Raw genomic sequence first — 23,201 nt, 5'->3', positions numbered from 1 at the left:
CCAGGCGCCCCTAATTAATCTTTGACAAAGGAGGCAAGAATATACAATGGGGAAAAAGGCAGTCTCTTCAATCTCTTCAATAAACAGTGTTGTGAAATTGAACAACTACATACAAAAGAATGAAACTGGACCACTTTCTACAGCATGTACAAAAATAAACTCAAAAGGAAATCAGACTTAAGTGTAAGAACCCTAAAGCTAGAAGAAAACATAAGCACGTAGGTGGTAAATTCTTGGACTTTGGTTATAACAATATATATATATATATTTTTTAATCTGTCACCTCAGGCAAGGGCAACAAAAGCAAAAAAATAAGCAAATGGGACTACCTCAAACTAAAAAGCTTTCTACAGTGAAGGAAAAGACCAACAAAATGAAAAGTCAACCCACTGAATGACAGAAGATAGTTGCAAATGATATATTGAATAAGGGGATAATATCCAAAATAGAGAGAAAATCTCACAGAACTCAGCAAAAAAAAAAAAAAAAAAAAAAAAAAACTCTCAAAAAAATAAAAACAATGAAATTAAAAGTGGCAGAGAACCTGAATAGATATGTATCCAAAGAAGATGCACAGATGGCCAACAGATGCATGAGAAGGTGCTCAAAATCACTAATGATCAGGAAAATGAGAACTACCATCACCTCATACCTGTCAGAATAGCTATCATCAAAAAGACAGGAAATACAAAGTGTTGGTGACAATACAGAAAAAAGAAAGCCCTCATGCACTGTTGATGGGAATGCAAAATGGTACAGTCACTATGGAAAATAGCATGGAAGTTCCTCAAGAAGTTAAAAATAGAACTACCATATGATCCAGTAATTCTACTTAGAGGTATTTATCCAAGGAAAATGAAAACAGTAATTTGAAAAGATAATATGCACCGTTACATTGATTTCAGCATTAATTATAATACCCAAGATATGGAAACAACCTAAGTGTCCACCAATAGATGTGGTATATATAGAGAAAATGTGGTATATATAGAGAACACACACACACACACACACACACACACACGCACACACATTCCAATATAATGGAATGTTCCTTGGCCACCAAAAAGAATCAAATCTGGCCATTTGTGACAATTTGGATGGACCTACAGGGTACTATAATAAGTAAAATAAGTTAGACAGAGAAAGATGTGTTCTATATATTTTACTTATGTGGAATTCAAAAAACAAAATAGCTGAACAAACAGCATACTAGCATTTATGGATTTTAATTTAGTAGGAATATAAGAGGGATCAGTAATTTCCATCTTTAACAACCACCTTAGATCTATGAATCTACTGTTAGGAACATAGAAAAGTTGATAAGAAGGTATTATATGACTGATTTTATTACTACATATTGAAAATTGAGCATTACAAAGAGAGAATGTATCATATTATTTTATGAGTTTATGGATCACTTCACAAGCTAGTTTTTAAAAAGGTGGCATAGAGACACGAGACAGTTATTTTCTCAAGTTGAGATTGAAAAAGAAACAAAGTACTTGATAAAAATATAAAAAGATATCATTATTAAAAATAAAGAAATAACAACAACAACAACCAAACCAAGAGAAAATATTGTTTTAAACACAATTTGTGATTAAAATAAGAAATGAATTTTATTAACTATTAGCAAAATAAAAATCATAAAATCACAAAATTTCCAAACTTTATAATATAGATGAATTTGTATTCAGTAGTTTTACATGGCTATTTGTTTAAAGAAAAAAAAAAAAAGATGTAAGATTTAAACTCATCAAGTTAGAGGGGTGCCTGGGTGGCTCAGTCAGTTAAGCTTCTGCTTCGGCTCAGGTCACGATTTCACGGTTCATGAGTTCAAGCCTCACGTCGGGCTCTGAGCTGATGGCTCAGAGCCTGGAGCCAGCTTCAGATTCTGTGTCTCCCTCTCTCTCTATCCCTCTCCGACTAGTGCTGTGTCTTTCTCTGTCTCTCAAAAATAAATAAAATGTAAAAATAAATAAATGAATAAATAAATAAATAAACTCATCAAGTTAGAAACTTAAAAGTAAAAAAAAAAAAAACTATAAACTGAATAAAGTGCCAACATACATAAAAAAAGAGATATAGATATACCTGTATTTGATACTATCTGATATTCAAAATGAAGTGAGAGAAAAAGTCAAAGAGAACAAGAGAGAGGGAGAGGGGAAGAAAGAAATCCTTGGATTCATAGAATCCTCTTCTTAGTAATTTATGGAGAGAAAACTGATTTAAATAACACACACAAAAAGAAAATAAAGCACAGTTGACACAATAGTCCAAATTTTGTATGTATCTAACCTAATCATCTCAGTGTTTATTTAGAATGAACTTATCAAATAGAATGAACTATTCAAATTTTCAGAAAGAATTAATGCTTATAGGTAAAGCTGTAGGACCTCATTTTTGGGTTTTTGAAAATGGAATAACCTCTTCCAAGTGGAATAACATAAAGGGAATATCAGACATGTTTAAAATATATCTGAACTTCCCATAGACATGTGCTGACGCAACAGTTTCTCTGTTGTTTTCTTTTTTTCTCTTTTCTTTTTGTTCTTTTCTTCTGGCATTGTAAGAAATCAGTATTCTCAGCTAAGTATGAGAAAAAAAAACTTGTGATTTGCTTTTAGTTGCCATTTTCTGTGTGTGTGTGTGTGTGTGTGTGTGTGCGCGTGTGAATGTCTGTGTGTTTACTTTAGAAGAGCTTACTTGATTCATGTCTGTCATCTCAACTACATTTTGGGAATGAGCACCATGATTGAAACGTCAGCAAAATTACCTGTACTCTTTATTATTTTTAATTTTTTTTGTTCTCTTCCCCTCTTGCATGCATACATAGTTGAATTAAGTAAAATATTATAATGCTTCCTGTTTGTTAAGTTTATATTATAAATAGTTGGAAGGTACCACAAATGGTATCTAAAACAATGCTCATAACTGTTGTTATTTCATTATTTGTTTCATGAATGAAAAAAATGCAGGTCAACGATATAGCATAATATTCCCTCACTAGAGTGCAGACATTTTATGTAGTCCACGTGATCATTTCACTGCCAAGTTACTGCTCCAAAAGCCTTGGAATTGATAATTAATCCAATAACCAACTTGATTTTGGAAAATCAAAACTGAAAAGGTAAGTATATCGTTAGTAATTATGATCAGTGAAATCAAAGAAAAAATAAGGAAATCTAGTATGCTGGATGTATTTGGAGACTGTCAGAACCAGGTAATGGCAGGAAGCTATGTTTTTGGTATATATACATAGACCAGGGATTCTAAGAATCAGAAGCCAAATAAAAAGGAATTTGAAGCTGAGCTACCTACAAAAAAATCAGAAGTCAGAGAGAATATGTTAAAAGGAATCTGAAATAAATCTGGTCACTGGTTTAGGAAACTACAGGAATCTTGCACTTCTTTATGGGGCTAGGTTAAAATAAGAAAGACCATTTACTTATTTGCCTACTTATTTACTTAAGGCCCTTTAGTTTTTTTATGCTTATTTATTTTTGAGAGACAGAGTGTGAACAGGGGAGGGACAGAGAGAGAAGGAAACAGAATCTGAAGCAGGCTCCAGGCTCCGAGCTGTCAGCACAGAGCCCGATGCAGGGCTCAAACTCACAAACCTGGAGATCATGACCTGAGCTGAAGTCGGACGCTCAACCAACTGAGCCACCCAGGTATCCCTATTTAAAGACCCCTGAGAAGCCAGGAACCTTAGACAGATATGGGTATTAAATTCAAGCCGCTGTGATATTTGTTGAATAAGTTGAGAAATTAGTATGCAAACCTATGATTTTGAAAACTGAGAGCACTATAGGTCCCATACTGGGGAAAACATAAAACCTTCCTTTATAGATATTTCCCAAGCCCAAGACACGTGGGTCCCTCATGAAAACTACCCTGAGGATGAAGGCATAGTCAATGCTTACAAACCACATTGGGGAGACCTGCAATAAGAAGAAGCTAACAGATGGAAGAAATGGGACAGTTTCCTCTCCAAGTAAAAAAAATCTATTGGCATTCTAATGAAAATCTCCCCAGGAATTTTAGCATAACTTGAGAAGCTGATACCATAATCCTAATAGGACTGTAAAAGTCAAAAATAGTGAGGGCACTTTTGAAAAAAAAAAAAAGGCTATTATCAAGCCATAGTAGTTAAAACTAGGCTAGATGAAATAGAACTCAAAGTTCATACTCCTCCAAGCACATATGCCACAGGATCTATAGAGGAAGTGGGGTTGCAAATCAATGAGAAAAGGATGGATTAGGGTTCCCTAGAGAAAAAGAACAAATAGGAAATAGAATGTGTATGTATATATACAGAAGTACACACACACACACACACACACACACACACACATGCATACCCACACACAGAAATACAAAATATAAAACAGAGAGAGGAGAGGAGCAGTATTTATCTTAAGGAATTGGCTCACAGAATTATGGAGGCTAGTAAGTCCAAAATCCTCAGGGTACACTGGCAGGCTGGAAACCTAGGGAAAAGTTTACAATGTAGCTCAAGTCCAAAGATAGTTTGCAGACAGAATTCTCTCTTCCTTGGAGGAAGTTAACTTTTTCTCTTAAGGTCTTCGAGTAATTGGATGAAGTTTATCCACATTACAGTGGGTAATATTCTTTACTCAAAGTCTATTGATTTGAATGCTAATCTCATCTAAAAAAACACCTTCATAGAACATCTAGAAAAATATTTGACTAAATATGTGGGTACCACACCCTAACCGAGTTGACTCACAAAATTCACTATCACAAGCCTCCCCTTTTGTCAGCTTGGTACCCATACACATCTCCTTAAGCTATATTTAATCCCTAAATAAAGATAATAACAAGGTCATAATTCTGCCTACATGATATATAAGATATGTTGACTTTATATCATAATATTTACAGCCTATGAACTTTACATCGTAATATTTAAGTTTCAGGATATCAAAAAGAGTAACATCACCCAAGGACTTTGTATCCTCCACTGGGGGAGGGTTTGTGCATTTTTGTTTGTACACTGAATAGTTGTCTTCTGCTAGGCAGAAGTATGGCTTTGTTATCATCACTGGGGATTAAGTATGGTTAAAGGAGATAGATGTGAGTGCTAAGCTGATGCATAAGATTCTTCATCAAAAAGATAGGAAATGTCTCTTCTCAGATTCAGACCACTGTCCACAACAGTGTGCTTTACATCTTTCTTGAGAACTTCAAAACACTTCACCCTCTGCTTGACCAAACTGAACTCATGATTTCATACCCCCAAATTTGCCCCTCTCCAGTTATACATCTAAGTAAAAGGTAGTACTGCCCATCCAGCTATGTAAGCCAGAGACAAAAGCATAATCCTTGTCACTTCATGCAATAAAGATGAGAAGAAAATGTCAACTGTTAAAAGTCCTGTTATTAATCCTCTTCTAATTCACTTTCTTCAGCATGTTTATAATACTTATTTTGGGTTTTCAGAAAATTAATTAAGTTTAATTAAATTAACTGACCTCATGATTTCTCATATATTTTTATTTTCTAAGCTCCAAACTCCAACCTTATTCCTAAATCATGCACATTTAAAGTGTGTTTTAAAGATTCAAAACCTCTTTTACTTAGCTAAAAAACATATTTAAACACCTTATTCAAAACATAGACCTACATTTAACAATTTTAGGACATTAATATAAACTCTGCATATGTGATTTTTACCCCCAAAAACTTTATATTTATGATTAGTAGTAATTGTAGAAAATAATGTAATTTTAAATCTGACAACATAAGTATTCTTGAATAAAAATCTCTATTAAGAGTAGCTTTTTAATCTTGCATTTTAATAGAAAGATAAGAAATATTTCAAGAATCCTGCATAGTTTGCTTTTATTTTTATCTATTCTTTAAAAAAAAAATTAGTACATGCACAAGTCTGCTGTGATGAATTTAACAGGCAAAATTGGGATAGACTAAGTATTTCCTATACATAAATACCTTGAGCCTTTGAGTTCAAACATATATATGTATTTAAAAAACGGGCTTTATTTCCATCAATCATACTGATGCTTCTTTTTTTTAAGTTTATTTATTTTTGAGAGAGAGAGAGAGAGAGAGAGATAACACTAGTGGGAGAGGGGCAGAGAGAGAATCTGAAGTAGGCCCTGCGATGACAGCAGAGAGACCAATTCAGGGCTAGAACTCACAAAACGTGAGATCATGACCTGAGCCAAAGTCAGATGGGTAACCAACAGAGCCGCCCAGGTGCCTCAAGTCCAGACTTCTATTTTATCCTTTAACTGATATAAATATGAACTGCTGTTAAGCAACAGAAAGAAATGGGCCAGCTGAAGAGTGGTTAGGAGTGAATAGACGACTGCAGCTTTTCCATGGATCGAAGAACCAGAGACAGAAGCAGTCACAGACGGTGCCGAGGGAGCTGCTGCTCCTTTGTTGTGATTTCATAACATTTGTATACTCATTTGTAATCAGCACCTCAATCCCTGAGGTTAAGTGTTGTTTCACTTGTGTTTCCCTCATTAGCACATATAAGTGTCAGTCTCTACGTCAGCCTCTGAGTGTTTTGATGAAGATTTGATCATCTCTGTGTCTTCAACACATATACGGAGTGCTTTAACCAAAGACAAACTGTATGTAACAGGTGTTCATAACAGAGGGTTGGAATTAATAAACACACTAAAGGATGAAAGTAAAGTGCATTAATCATATGCACACACTCTGTGTACTATTGTATTTTCTTTTCCAACACACTCACATGCAAATCCTAAGTGAGAAAAACCTAAATTAGAAAAACCCTAAGTCAGAAAATAGGCACTTTGGGCAAAAAGCATATTATCTCAAACATGGCGTTCTTTTATGCAACAAATGCTAAAAGAACAAAGACTTCTCATGTTTAAATATATGTGATTGCTTTCATATGAACATATTCCATGCTAACCATTAGACAGCTATGTATACATACTTATTATTTAAAAGGGAAATCAGGGGTGCCTGGGTGGCTCAGTAGGTTAAGTGGCCGACTTCGGCTCAGGTCATGATCTCGCGGTCCGTGAGTTCGAGCCCCGTGTCGGGCTCTGTGCTGACAGCTCAGAGCCTGGACCCTGTTTCAGATTCTGTGTCTCCCTCTCTCTGACCCTCCCCTGTTCATGCTCTGTCTCTCCCTGTCTCAAAAATAAATAAACATTAAAAAAATTTAAAAGGGAAATCAGATTTGCACGTATTTTTTAACTTGACTTATAAGCTAATTTTCAAACCAAAGTTGATCTTACTTGGAACTCTGTTTTCTATTTTGTGTATGATTTTTTCTACTAAGATTAAATTTAAAATTCATTAAAGCCACACATTTAAGAGGCAACGTCTCAGAGGCCACACTGCAGTGGCCACAAATGGGAGCAATAGCTCCACATGTGCTCACTGCAGAAAGGACTATGGGTAATATGCGTACTGTTTCAGGCAGACCTATTCCCATGAAACTTTCAGTCAATAGTTATCATTTCTTTACACCAAGAAAAAAGAAGGGATATTTTGAAACAGCCTAATTAATGAAAGTAACCATACAAATATTAAAGGGAATAAGGAGTTGATTAATCCAAACACTTCATCTTTTCAAGAGCATTTGTCTCAAATATGTAGTGATTGTTTTCATATAAATACTTTCTGAGACTGCAGGGTGGTGTTAAAAATAAAATCATACCTACCTTATGTAGGCATTAAAAAAACAGCATGAAAGCAGATTTTAGAGCTTGTAAAGGAATATTTATAAATAACCATTTTTTTCTGATATAAATGATCATAAGACAGAAGTCAGCACTCACCTTATCTTTTTTTTTTAGCATTTATTCATTTTTTTTTGAAAGGCAGAGAGAGACAGAGTGCGAATGGGGAAGGGGCAGAGAAAGAGGGAGACACAGAATCGGAAGCAGGCTCCAGGCTCCATGCTGTCAGCACAGAGCCCAACGCGGGGCTTGAACTCATGAACCATGAGAGTTCATGACCTGAGCTGAAGTTGACCACTTAACCGACTGAGCCACCCAGGCGTCCCAGCACTCACCTTATCTTTAGCAGTGAACTTATCTCTTAAATGCACAGCGATCTCCTATCTCCCCCTGTAATTCATATCTATTTTTCAGAACAGGCTTACGATGATGGTCATGGTGCTCTACTTCTTACATCCATGTTCCTTGTTATTTTCATTTTGCTACATAGAATACTACACATGTCTTTTATTCCCTTAAAGTAGGCTTTTACTGTTCTTATTTGGTGATATTTTATCTTGCCAAATGACTGCTGTTAACAGTATCAGAACATCATCAGTTTTATATTCATGTTAAACCTACAGCTATTTTAATGCCTTTGTCTTTTAAACTTCATACTACAGTTAAGTTGTTAGTGCACACCATATTCCAGTTTTACACTATTCTGGACACTGACGGAGCCTTAACATGACTTGTAGTTTCGTTTAATTACACACATTTTGTTAACGATTACTTCCTCTCACTTGAAATTTAGCATGAATCATGTTTCAATAGGAAAAAAAAAAGGGTCAATAGTAAGAAAGTAAAACTCTTTTATCTTTGAGAATAGGAATTTGGTAGATATTTTCCAAGATGAAAAGATAAATACATGACTATTTTTCAGTTAATATTTACTTAATTAGTTAATTAATTAACTTAGGAGTTAAATTCCAAAAGACACAACTTAGGAGTTGAAGGTATACACCAGGAAGGTAAGAAAAGGATAAGACAAGGCTCGTATTATTATAAATTTACAGCACTATTTGATTTTTCAAACCACATATTTATATTACTTGACAAATGGTATCTTAGACATTAGCTAAAAATAGGGATACAAGAAGATTATTTACTATAATACCATATGGGTTAACAAAGCCCCAAAACTAGGCTTCCACATTCAAAATATAATACCCATATATCCTATTTCACTAGAGACCTAGACACTGAAAACAAAATAAATAAAACTAAATGAAGAGGAAGAAAGGTGAGACACTAAGAGCATGGAAACTGACATGTTTTCATTTCAGAGGATGGAGATTATATATAATATGAGTTCCTGAATAGATCTTAAAGATGATTTAGTCAGACTTCCTTATTTTACTACAGAGCAATCTGCAATTAGAGGCAGCAAGTTGATTTACGGTGATCGTACATCAGTCAACAGCAAAAGTAGAGATGGGGAAATTTCTTGTTACACTGATGGTGTAAAATCAGATATTCTCCTTGACCAGAGAGCTGCAAAGAGAATACCATTCAAAAGGGAGAAATTAAGTGATATGTTACAGATAGCCTCCCGCATACCCAGAATAATACAATGATTACCTATTTGTGCAGGAGAGGGGAAGCTGATTGTTTTAGTACATTTTGAAAGTGTTCATAAATGCAAATTTTGCTTAAAAATAATTTTAAAAAATGCAAATACTTTGAAAAATCATGAAAAGCATACACAATGAGTAGTTTGATGAGTAAAACCTGAAATGAATATTTTATAGTTTGCAGTGTTCCTGTTTCAATTTCTTCCAATTTTGACTTTTTTAAAAAATTTTTTACTGAAGATGTAAAGCATGTAAGTAGTTTCATCATTCAACTGACTGAAATTAGATTATGTCACCCCTCACAAATATTTTGATACTTCTAATAAAAGTAGTTAGAAAAATGCAGACTAACATTTTGATATTGACATGTAACCACAGAAGAACAAAAAAAAAGCTTTTGTGTGATTCTTTTTAATATATATGTATATTCATTACATTATCAAAGCTCAATCTATCATCCTTAAATAGTACGTTACTTTTATTTAAAATTACTGAGAATATGTCAATGCATTACTGAAAATTTTCTTTAGCTGTATTAATTTATGAAGCTAAGTCTGATTTATTAACATAATTGGAAGTATAATTGAAAAGAAATAAGAGCTTTAAGAAAAAAGGCTTTTCTTTAGGGTTAAATGGAGTTTTAAAATCTTATAAATTCACCAAAAGAAAACATGTTCAGATTAATTAGGATAATTATTGTAAGCATTTTTAAAAACTTAAACTAATTTAACCTAGAAATTAGTAAATTTCTATTATTACTACTAGGCTACTTTGAATGTTACAAAGTGGTGCTGTCTTTTTAGTTTATTAATCTTGTTCTGGGGAAATTCTAAATGTAGAAATTGTTCTTTTTAACATTGAAAATAATGACCAGAAGACATGAACAAATGTGATTTTAAAGTCATTTAAATATGTTTAGAAAAAAAAAAAGCCTAATGCAGTAATGTTTGATCCTGGCACATTTCTCTCCCATAAAAATCTTTTAGTAGAACAGGAGGAGCCAAGATGGTGGAACAGCATGGAGGTTTTTTGTGTGTCTTGCATCCATGAAATACAGCCAGACCAACACTAAACCATCCTGCACACCTGGAAAACTGATTGGAGGATTAACACAGCAATCTGCACAACCTGAATCACAGAATTCAGGAGGCACACAGTGCAGAGAGGTGAACTTGGGGAGCGAGAAGCCACAGCGGGCAGGTAGCCATTTTTGCGGACAGAGAGAGGATGGATACGGTGGGGGCAGGGAGAATACGGGAAAAGCACCCCTCCCCAAAAACAGCTGGAGAGAAAGTGGAACAATGGTAACAGCCACAGGGACTGAACTAAAAAGGGAGAAAGGAGAAAGGAGAAAGGAGAGGGTTTATATTCCATTAAGACTGTAAACAAGGGGAGTGTAAAGGCTGCAACTCCACAGCTTGATACCTGGCGGTGCTCTGGTGGGAAAGGCGAATCCCAGGAGCAGAGTGGGGTCCAGGAGGTTCTTGGGCCTCACGGGGAAAAGTGGTTCCACTGCTGGAAGGATATTTGGTAGGGACTGTTGAAGCCACCTGGTCCCAGCAGACCCCAGAGAATGAGCACATTTGCTGGTGCTGGAACAGGGTCGTTAAAGGTGATGCCTGGTGCCAGATGTGTGTTGTGAGTTTCCATAATCCCTGAAACGCTGCTGCTACATTATCTCATGAACTGTTTCTGGGGTGGGCTGGCACCTGGCCGCAGTCTTGGGGCACCGGCAGCAGCAGGGTCCAGCAAGTGTTCCAGGGTGCAGCCAACATTTGGCCATTGCTCAGGGAGACCCTTCCACAGAGGGGCAGAGCAGATCAAAGCCACAGTCCTTCAGAAGTAAGGGGCCAGGGAAAACAGCCGCATCTGAGACAAAACTTGGGAGATAGGTACTGGGGCTTGGTCACAGTGAAAAAGTGGGGAGTAGATGAAAGCTGAAGACAGAGGACAGGACAGTGTGATTGCTGATGGGGGAGAACAGAGTTTGGATACTAGAGACTGGGTAGCTGGGTGACGCCATTTTCACAGCTCCCACTGATGTGCATATGCACCTACAAGCGCCACAACACTTCACCCCAGTAGGCTATCAGTGCCATCTAGTGGAGAACAGAGCCATTACACTGAGTCCCACCCAACTAGGCCAACCTCGCTCTTCAAGAACACAAGTCTTGCCCTTTGCTTAGCTTGTGGACTATAGATTGGGTCATAGTCTGACTTCTAGGGGAAAATGAAGTAATTTCAGTCCTATTTAAATCTGTTAGCAGGTCTATCCAATTTTCATTCTTTCCCTTTTTTCTCTTTTTCACTTCTTTTCTTTTTCTTGAATACAGAAAGAAAAAATTCATTTTTATTTTAAATTTTTATTAAAAATATTTTTCTTAATTTTTTTACTATTTTTTTAATTTTTTGTAATTTTCTTCAAATTCTATTTTACGTCCATCATTTTATTACAGTCTACTTCAGTGTATTCACTTTTTCAAATTTTCAAATGATTTCCTTTTTTTTCCCTGTTTTCTCTTTTTCATTCTTTTTCTTTTTCTTGAATACAGAAAGAGAAAGACTTCATTTTTACTTTCAATTTCTATTAAAAATATTTTTATTTAATTTTTTCTACTATATTATTTACTTTCATGTACACTTTTTCAAATTCTATTTTACTCCTATCATTTCATTTTAGTCTACTTCAGTGTATTCATTTTTTCAAATGATTTCTTTTTCTTTCCCATTTTTTTTTCCCTAATCTATCAAACCACTTTCAATACCCAGAACAAAACACATCTAGGATCTAGCATCATTTATTCAATTGTGTGTGTGTGTGTGTCTGTTTAATTTTTTAATTTTAATATTTTTTAATTTTATTTTTTTAATTTTTCTACCTCATTATTTCCTTTTCTTCCTTCAAAATGATGAAACGAAGGAATTAACCCCAAAAGAAAGAGCACGAAGAAACAACAGCCAGGGATTTAAACAACAGAGATATAAGCAAGATGTCTGAACCAGAATTTAGAATCACGATAATAAGAATACTAGCTGGAGTCGAAAATAGAGTAGAATCCTTTTCTGTTGAGATAAAAGAAGTAAAAACTAGTCAGGATGAAATAAAAAATGCTATAACTGAGGTGCAATCATGGATGGGTGCCGCACCAGCAAGGATGGATGAGGTAGAACAGAGAATCAACAAAATATAGAGGACAAACTTATGGAGAATAATGAATCAGAAAAAAAGAGGGAGATGAAGGCAAAAGAATATGATTTAATAATTAGAGAAATCAGTGACTCATTAGAAAGGAACAACCAGAATCATAGGGGTCCCAGAAGAGGAAGAGAGAGAAAGAGGGGTAGAAGGGTTATGTGAGCAAATCATAGCAGAAAACTTTCCTACCCTGGGGAAAGACACAGACATCAAAATCCAGAAAGCACAGAGGACCCCCCAGTAGATTCAACAAAAACCAATCATCAACAAGGCATATCATAGTCAAATTCACAAAATACTCAGGCAAGGAGAGAATCATGAAAGCAGCAAGGGAAAAAAAAAAAATCCCTAACCTACAAGGGAAGACATATCAGGTTTGCAGCAGACCTATCCACAGAAACTTGGCAGGCCAGAAAGGAGTTTCAGGATATATCCAGTGTGCTGAATCAGAAAAATATGCAGTGAAGAATTCTTTATCCAGCAAAGCTGTAATTCAAAATAGGAGAAAAAAAAGTTTCCCCAGACAAAGAAAAACTAAAGGAGTTTGTGACCACTAAACCAGCCCTGCAAGAAATTTTAAGGGGGACTCTCTGAGGGGAGAAATGATGAAAATGAAAGAGAGAAAGAAAGAAAGAAAGAAAGAAAGAAAGAAAGAAAGAAAGATTAGAAAGGTCCAGAGAACACCACCAGATACTCCAATTCTACAAGCATCATAATGGCAATAAATTCATGTCTTTCAGTACTCACTCCAAATGTCAATGGACTCAATGCTCCAATCAAAAAACATAGGGTAACAGAATGGATAAGAAAACAAGATCTATCTATATTCTGTATATAAGAAACCCACTTTAGACCTAAGACACTTTCAGATTGAAAATAAGGGGGTAGAGAACCATCTATCATGCTAACAGTCAACAAAAGAAAGCCAGAGTACCATATTTTTATCAGACAATCTAGACTTTAAAATAAAGACTGTATCAAGAGATGCAGAAGGGCATTATATCATAATCAAGGGGTCTATCCATCAAGAAGACCTAACAATTGTAAACATTTATGAACCAATGTGAAAGTACACAAATATATAAATCAATTAATCAGAAACATAAAGAAACTCATTGATAGTAATACCATAATATTAGGAGGCTTCAACACCCCACTCACAGCAATGGACAGATAATCTAATCAGAAAAATCAACAAGGAAACAATGGCTTTGAATGACACATTGGACCAGATGGACTTAACAGATATATTCAGAACATTTCATCTAAAGCAGTGAAATATAAATTCTTCTCCAGTGCACATGGAACATTCTCCAGAATAGACCATATACTGGGACACAAATCAGCCCTAAGTAAGTACAAAAAATCTAGATCATACCATGCATATTTTCAGACCACAATGCAATGAAAGTTGAAATCAACCACAAGAAAAAATTTGGAAAGGTAACAAATACTTGGAGGCTGAAGAACATCCTACTAAAAAATGAATGGGCCAATCAAGAAGTTAAAGAGGAAATTAAAAAGTATATGGCAGCCGATAAAAATGATAATGCCACAACCCAAAACCTCTGAGATGCAGCAAAGGCGGTCATAAGAAGAAAGTATATAGCAATCCAGGCCTTCCTAAAGAAGGAAGAAAGACCTCAGATACACAACCTCACCATACGCCTTAAGGAGCTGGAAAAAGAGCAGCAAATAAAAACCAAAACCAGAAGAAGACAGGAAATAATAAAGATTAGAACAGAAATTAATGCTATTGAAACCAAACCAAACCAAACCAAACCAAAACAAAACAAAACAAAAAACAGTAGAACAGATCAATGAAACCAGAAGTTGGTTCTTTGAAAGAATTAACAAAATTGATAAACCACCAGCCAGTTTGATCAAAAACAAAAAGTAAAGGACCCAAATAAACAAAATCAAGAATGAAAGAGGAGGGATCCCAACCAACACAGCAGAAATAAAAACAATGATAAGAGAATATTTTGAGCAATTATATGCCAATAAAATGGGCAATCTGGAAGAAATGGACAAACTCCTAGATACATATACACTACCAAAACTGAAACAGGAAGAAACAGAAAATTTGAACAGACCCATAACCAGTAAGGAAATCGAATTAGTAAGCAAAAATCTGCCAAAAAACAAGAGTCCAGGGCCAGATGGCTTTCCAGGGGAATTCTACCAAACATTTAAGAGTGAACACCTATTCTCTTGAAGCTGTTCCAAAAAATAGGAATGGAAGGAAAAATTCCAAATTCTTTCCATGAAGCCAGCATTACCTTGACTCCAAAACCAGACTGAGACCCCACTAAAAAGGAGAACTACAGACCAATTTCCCTGATGAACATGGATGCAAAAATCCTCAACAAGATATTAGTGAACTGGATCCAACAATACATTAAAAAAATTATTCATCACGACCAAGTGGGATTTATACCTGGGATGCAGGGCTGGTTCAATATCTGCAAAACAATTAACATGATTCATCACATGAATAAAAGAAAGGGCAAGAACCATATGATCCTCTCAATAGATGCAGAGAAAGCATTTGACAAAATACAGAATCCTTTCTTGATAAAAACCCTCAAGAAAGTAGGGATAGAATTATCATACCTTGAGATCATAAAAGCCATATATAAGCAACCCAATGCTAATATCCTCCTCAATGGGGAAAAACTGAGAGCTTTCTCCCTAAGGTCAGGAACAAGACAGGGATGTCCAATCTTGCCACTGTTATTCAGCATAGTATTGGAAGTTTTAGCCTCTGCCATCAGACAACACAAGGAAATAAAAGGCCTCCAAATTGGCCAGGAGGAGGTCTAACTTTCACTCTTCGCAGATGACATGATACTCTATATGGAAAACCCAAAAAATTCGACCAAAATAGTGCTAGAATTTATTCATGAATTCAGCAATATTGCAGGATATAAAATCAATGCACAGAAATCAATTGCATTCCTATACACCAACAATGAAGTGACACAAAAAGAAATCAAGGAATCGATCCCATTTTCAGTTGTGCCAAAACCCATAAAATACATAGGAATAAATCTAACCAAAGAGGTGAAAAATCTATACACTGAAAACTATAGAAAGCTTATGAAAGGAATTGAAGAAGACACACACACACACACACACACACACACACACACACACACACAAAATGGAAAAAGATTCCATGCTCCTGGATAGGAAGAACAAATATTGTTAAAATGTCAATACTACCCAAAGCAATCTACATATTCAATGCAATCCCTATCAAAATAACACCAGCATTCTTCACAGAGCTAGAACAAATAATCCTAAAATTTGTATGGAATGAGAAAAGACCCAGAATATCCAAAGCAATCTTGAGAAAGAAAATCAAAGCAGGAGGCATCACAATCCTGGACTTCAAGCTATATTACAAAGCTGTAATCATCAAGACAGTATGGTACTGGCACAAGAACAGACACTCAGATCAATAGAACAGAATAGAGAACCCAGAAATGGACCCACAAACCTATCGTCAACTAATCTTTGACAAACCAGGAAAGACTATCCAATGGAATAAAGACAGTCTCTTCAGCAAGTGGTGCTGGGGAAACTGGACAGCGACATGCAGAAGAATGAACCTAGACCACTTTCTTACACCATGCACAAAAATAAACTCAAAACGGATGAAAGACCTAAATATAAGACAGAAAGCCATCAAAATCCTCGAGGAGACAGCCCGCAAAACCTCTTTGTTATTGGCCACAGCAACTTCTTACTCAACAGGTCTCCGGAGGCATGGGAAACAAAAGCAAAAATGAACTACTGGGACCTCATCAAAATAAAAAGCTTCTGCACAGCGAAGGAAAAAATCAGAAAAACTAAAAGGCAGCCGACAGAATGGGAGAAGATATTTGCAAACGACATAGCAGATAAGGGTTAGTATCCAAAATCTATAAAGAACTTATCAAACTCAACACCCAAAAAACAAATAATCCAGTGAAAAATTGGGCAAAAGACATGAATAGACACTTCTCCAAAGAAGACATCCAGATGGCCAACCGACACATGAAAAAATGTTCCACATCACTCATCATCAGGGAAATACAAATCAAAACCACAGTGAGATATCACCTCACACCTGTCAGAATGGCTAACATGAACAACTCAGGCAACAAGAGATGTTGGTGAGGATGCGGAGAAAGAGGATCTCTTTTGCATCGCTGCTGGAATGCAAGCTGGTGCAGCCACTCTGGAAAACAGTATGGAGGTTCATCAAAAAACTAAAAATAGAACTACCCTATGACCCAGCAATTGCACTACTAGGCATTTATCCACGGGATACAGGTGTGCCGTTTCGAAGGGACACGTGCACCCCCCATGTTTATAGCAGCACTATCAACAATAGCCAAAGTATGGAAAAAGCCGAAATGTCCATCGATGGATGAATGAATAAAGACGTTGTGGTATCTATATACAACGGATTATTACTCGGCAATTAATAAGAATGAAATCTTGTCATTTGCCACTACGTGGATGAACTGGAGGGTATTATGCTAAGTGAAATTATTCAGTCAGAGAAAGACAAAAATCATATGACTTTACTCATATGAGGATTTTAAGAGACAAAACAGATGAACATAAGGGAAGGGAAGCAAAAATAATATAAAAACAGGGAGAGGGACAAAACAGAAGAGACTCATAAATATGGAGAACAAACTGAGGGTTACTGGAGGGCTTGTGTGGAGTTGGGGGCTAAATGGGTAAGGGGTACTAAGGGATCTACTCCTGAAATCATTGTTGCAATATATGCTAACTAATTTGGATGTAAATTTAAAAAAATAAAAAAATAAACTTAAAAAAATAAAAGGTGCAATCTTAAAAAAACGGAAATCTTTTATTAGAACAAATCTTAATGTCATGTTATTTAAAGTTTCCAATATAAAATTTTAATTTTCAAATTTAGTTCTAAAATTTGAAGCCAATTCCTCTCCACATTTACAAAATGTAAGTCACTTAGTCAATAAAGATGTTATCTTGTTTACTGACTGATATGACAAAATCTGATTTATTTATTAGAAACCATTTTTAATTAACAAGAAGCTTACAGAGAAATTACCTAAAGACCTCTCCAAGAATAGAGTTGTAGTTTCACACCTACTCTAGACGTGAGCATACCTTTTTCTTAATGAAAAAAATACATATATAAGGTTGTTGTGCAACTGCTAACATTTTTAAGATATCTGAACACTAATCCCTTAACACTTTTTTCAGCTATATATTAATTTTTGACAACTTCCATTGCTCTCATGATAAAGGTACTTTTTAATAACTTCTAGAAATTCAAATAAGAAAACATATAAACCACATATGTTGTTTTTTCAATCAAAGGACACAATCTCTTGATTTTGTCATTCTGTATTTATAGTTATCCAGTATATTCCTTCAAATGTGTAATATGAGTAGTTTATGCTCTAGGTCAAACATGTTAGCAAATCCAATGGACAACATTTTATTGCAACTTGGTCCCCATGGGAATAGAGGATAAATCAAATGCTAGCCAGGCATTAAAAATATAATAGTAGTTGGAGAATTTGTTAAAGGGGAAATATCATTTAAAAAATGGTTCCAAGTCCTCGATCTATTATAAAGAAGTTGTTACTTAAAACAATTGAAAATTAAGAAACAGAAGAAAATCCCAATGTGTGTTACATGACGGTATATTTCAGTTGGTTTGAGTTGATATATTTATTTGAGATTTCCTTACTGACTTTTCTTACTTTGTCCTGTATATATTTTTTATGTTAGCTGCTTCCTTGTCTTGTTTCTTGTTTGCTAGTATCCAGTTGAGAAAACCTACTCAAAAAGAAATACTTTAATCGTGTCTATTACTTTCATTTTAAATATGCAGCTTAAAAATATCTCTCATTTATTCCTTGCTTATGTTGCAGAGAAAAAAAGAAAAAAAAATGATGTCTACGTCTTTGCCCGTTCTAGAGATTGGAAATTAAATTCCCCTTACTTAAATTCTTGTTCTGAGTCATGGTGTACCTGTTCTCTTTTGATTATAATGCTAAATGAGTAATCTCTCATGTATTCAATAAGCTAAGATTCATTAACTCTGCATTTTCAAATAATAATATTCTTCTAGATTTTAAATACTGGAAGAATTTTCCAGTCATTCTGAAGGAACAATTGATTATATTACTTCTTTAATTATGGGTAGCATTATTTTTGAGCCATAATACTACCTAAAGGGTATGACTTCTAACCAAGCCATCGATATTCATTTTGATTTCTGATAGCCAAGAAATCCTGATTCTTGTTCTGCATGTTAAAAACCATAAAGGCATTTTATACTCTTTAAAAGTTCATTCTGAACTCTTTTCAGTTAGCTGATGTCCTGACCTTCAGAGTATTCTTCATGGATTCTGGGCACTGCCCCATACTCGGCCTGGCTTGACAGATACTGGGCAAGTTGTTCTTATTGGCACTGCACCCCATGTGTTTAAGACCTGGCAGTGACATCTTTCAGCTTAGAAAACCCAGCATGAACAACTGTGCTCAGAATTCTACACAGTGACATCCAAGAAAAGTTTACTTTTTTGGGAAAATAACATAATTTACCCCTGCCAAGCCTGTGAAGGTATTTCCAAGCCATATATATTTTTAAAAGAGAGAAACCTATTTATTTGATGTTTGGAAACAAAAATAATGCTCATAATGATAGTTTGAGATAACTAAAAGTATTTAAGACTTTATTTGAAAACAAATTTCAAATATTCTTCAGCTCTGCATTCTTTTATAATTTTCATTCAAGAACTCTAAGAAAACAGCTTTATGTTGAACTGTTTATACATTTGTTTTTTTTTTAAGTTTATTTATTTATTTTGAGAGATGGAGAGAGGGAGTACGAGGAGGGGAGGGGTAGAGAAAGAGTGAGAGAGAGAGAGAGAGAATCCCAATCAGGCTCCCCACTATCAGTGCAGAGCTCAGTGTGGGGCTGGAAATCACAAACTGCAAAATCATGACCTGAGCCGAAACTGAAAGTCAAGCTTAACTAACTGAGCCACCTAGGAACCCTAAACTTAATTTTCTTAAATAAAGTATTAAAAAGACAACAACTGAATAATTTAAAAGCAATTAACTGCATTTTTCTATCAATGCTAAAAATACTGAAAGCATAAGAATGACTTCACTAAAACATTGAGATTGTTTCCTTTATTGATGTGGGAGAAGACAGTTTTTGCAATAATTCATGCCAGACTTAATTTTACAGTCTATTTAGAAGTCAAAATACATCTGGCTTCATTGTATTTTGCTGACTTCATTTTGCTGACTCAAATAATCTACATTAACAAACAAGAGATTCCACTGCCTACACCCTATAGTATTAAGCCTAGAAACCAAAATTTCCCTTCTCATTCTAGCAAAGGAGAGTACATGTCTAAATGATAACTTAGCTGTATATTAGTGTTTAACTTTGTTGAAACTATTTTCACATGACAGTTGTATTCATAGAGTGCAGCCCGTGACCAAAAACTAGAAACCCAATCCAAACCATGTATTTAAGATAGAATTTTATTATTTTAAAGATTTCCTTTTTTTTTGAAGCTATCTTTATGGTGGAAGAACTACCTGTTTGAGATTCTATGCTGTTTATCTACTTTTTTTAAAGCTTTTTCATGGATCACTTACATCACTGATATTTATTCTGTCATATATTTCCACAGTTTCATATTCAATAGCATATGCATGTTCTTTCACAAGTATTTAACATCTAGTCTGCCATGCCACTGTGTTTTCATTGCATTTGAAGTTGAATGTGTCCATGTGACTCATTTTGAGCAATGAAATGTGAGCGAGACAGGCTTGTGTCACTTATGGAGTGACACTTTGAAAACAACAGCATGTGGTTGGCCACACTTACTTTCCCATATTGAGGATGGAGGGAGCAGAACCTCTTGCCTGTCTTCAATGGACATGTGGCAGAATAAAAAAGCAAGCTTTTGTTATGTCCCTGTGGCATAATGTGGAGAGTCCTAACTCATGAACTTGCTAATTCTTTAGTGGAAAAAAAAAGCCACCAGAAGTGTATGGATTGATAAAAAGAATTTATTTTATACATTGCAATATTACAAATATTTTACTTTCTCAAACTTGAATTTCCAAAGGTGACTTTCTTTTCATGTTGCTCTTTTTTTTTATATCCACTGTCTACAATGAGTTTAAAGACTTCAAATAACGTGAATCAAGTTCCACCAGACAAAACTTTTGCATGCACAACCTCATCTTTGATATTCATTTCTCTCTCTCCTTCATAATGTAAAATTCTGATGTTTGGAAAGTGATAAAATTTTCAGTATGAAAAAAGAGCACAATTTTCTTAATATTTATTACAAGTTTTTAAAGAATATGATTTGCCTGTGTAAATGCAGGTTGTTTTCACAGTGATTTATATAAAAAGTTCCTCTCAAATACCTGAAAAACCTACTTCTATTCTTTACATATCTTATTTAATGGAAATCGTGAGAATAACACAGCATATCAATTTTAAAGGATGTTCAGAAATCATGAAACTGAGAAGATCATGATCCAAAATTATTTTTAATCTCTTCCTTCTTAATATTAACTTTTTTATGCTAAGGGCTACAATAAAAACTTAAAGAAGGATACAAACCAATGCAACAAAATAAATGAAACATAAGGCACTTTATGTATTTTGTTTGATGGCTTGTTACATCTCAAGGATTTTTTCCCCTAAATAGGAATACTTTAAGCTATATAACTAAAAGAACACATACTGTTTGATAATCTTCAAACCACTTGAATATTTTGTAGCTAAATGACTTTATCCCAGAAAAGCAGATAAAATTTAAGCTGATTGGAGTCATAAATATGTCAAGAATCAATCTAAATCTATCATTAAATATCATACTACAATTTGAGATGCTCTACAAATATCGACAAAATATTATCTTTGAAGTTTTAAAGATATCAACCAAACATATTAACAGGATAAAAGATACTGCAAAACTTTAAACCAGCTAAAGACATTAGATATAAGAAATTAGCATTCAAATATATGTATAAGCCATGCAATCGTTTTGTATTTGGGATTATATCACATGAAGCATCAAAGTCTACTTTGTAAATGTTCAATTAAAAAACTAAAATAGCTTTTGCTTTATTAAAAATGATTTATAAATGTGAATACATAATGCCTTTGAATGAATTGTTATGCATTAAAAGTCACAAAATAATAAAAAAAATTCAGTTGGATATCCTTTCAGTTCATAATCTGGTTTGAACTCATTAATATTTCATTTTACATTAGCAAACTCAGAATAATTTTTTATCATTTCTTTAATGGTATTTTTCTAATTATTACATTAACATTGTAGTTAATTTTCAAATAGAAAAAAAAGAATATAATAGTGGAGTGCTTTTAAATCTTAGGAGGTAAGGCACTTTATGGTGTTTCAAATATCACAGTACTTTAAGTGTTTTGTTTTTTTTCTTTTTAAAATTTTTATTATAATTTTTAATGAATTAAATTAATTTCACATTAATTAACATACAGTATAATATTGGTTTCAGGAGTAGAACCCAGTGATTCATCACTTACATGTAACACCCAGTGCTCATCCCAACAAGTGCCCTCCTTAATGCCCATCACCCATTTGACCCATTGTCCCACCCACCTCCCCTCCAGCAACCCTGTTTGTTCTCTGTATTTAAGAGTCTCTTGGGGCGCCTGGGTGGCTCAGTCGGTCGGGCAGCCGACTTCGGCTCAGGTCATGATCTCGCAGTCCGTGAGTTCGAGCCCCGCGTCGGGCTGTGTGCTGACAGCTCAGAGCCTGGAGCCTGTTTCGGATTCTGTGTCTCCCTCTCTCTGACCCTCCCCCGTTCATGCTCTGTCTCTCTCTGTCTCAAAAATAAATAAACGTTAAAAAAAAATTTAAAAAAAAGAGTCTCTTATGGTTTGCCTTCCTCTGTGTTTTTCTTATTTTTGCTTCCCTTCCCCTATGTTCATCTGTTGTGTTTCTTAAATTCCACATATGACTGAAATCATATGATATTTGTCTTTCTCTGACTGACATATTTCACATAGCATAATACACTCTAGCACACGGTCTAGATCCCAAATGTCCATTAACTGATGGATGGATAGAGAAGATGTGGTGTATACACACACACACACACACACACACACACAATGGAATACTATGTGGTGATCAAAAAGAAGGAAGTTTTGATATTTACAACAACGTGTACAGAACTAGAGTGTCTTATGCTAAGTGTTTTCTTTTCTTTTCTTTTTTTTTCTTAGAATTCATGTTCCAGCAAGAAGTGTAGTAAAATATGCCACCCCAAAATATACGACTTTGGCCTAAGGATTATTTTTGAGCTGAAGACAAATGCAAACCTGCCCTCCCGTATTTGCCCAAAAGCAGGACATAAATTTCCAAAGGTGCCCTGCTTCCCCTCTCCACCAGGAAAGACAAAAGCTAATCAATCACCGAAGTCAACTGTGGACCTTGTCAGCCTGCAGAAGGCACCGTGGAATCTAAATCACAAACTTCACTAGCTAGCTTTTATCACCCATTAGTTTCTCTGCACATATTTATCTTCCTGCAGTTCCCTGCTCTTAGAAGCCTAAGACTGCTTTCCTTTGTTACATCATTTTTCCAA

At 34.9% G+C, this 23,201-nt stretch overlaps 1 long non-coding RNA gene across 1 annotated transcript in view; it reads left to right on the top strand.

The window, feature by feature from the left end:
- Positions 1–10,358, top strand: part of LOC122237669 — a 29,426-nt gene extending 19,068 nt beyond the window's left edge. The window contains exons 3-5 of the long non-coding RNA XR_006216267.1: positions 2,985–3,136; positions 6,529–6,635; positions 10,321–10,358. This is a non-coding gene — a long non-coding RNA (uncharacterized LOC122237669). The remainder of the gene's footprint in view (positions 1–2,984; positions 3,137–6,528; positions 6,636–10,320) is intronic.
- The last annotated feature ends 12,843 nt before the right edge of the window (positions 10,359–23,201 follow it).

The sequence above is a fragment of the Panthera tigris genome, chromosome B1 (assembly GCF_018350195.1).
Source record: "Panthera tigris isolate Pti1 chromosome B1, P.tigris_Pti1_mat1.1, whole genome shotgun sequence".
Classification (NCBI taxonomy): domain Eukaryota; kingdom Metazoa; phylum Chordata; class Mammalia; order Carnivora; family Felidae; genus Panthera; species Panthera tigris.
Note: the sequence above shows the minus strand (reverse complement) of the source record. Positions and strands in the feature narration are given on the sequence as shown.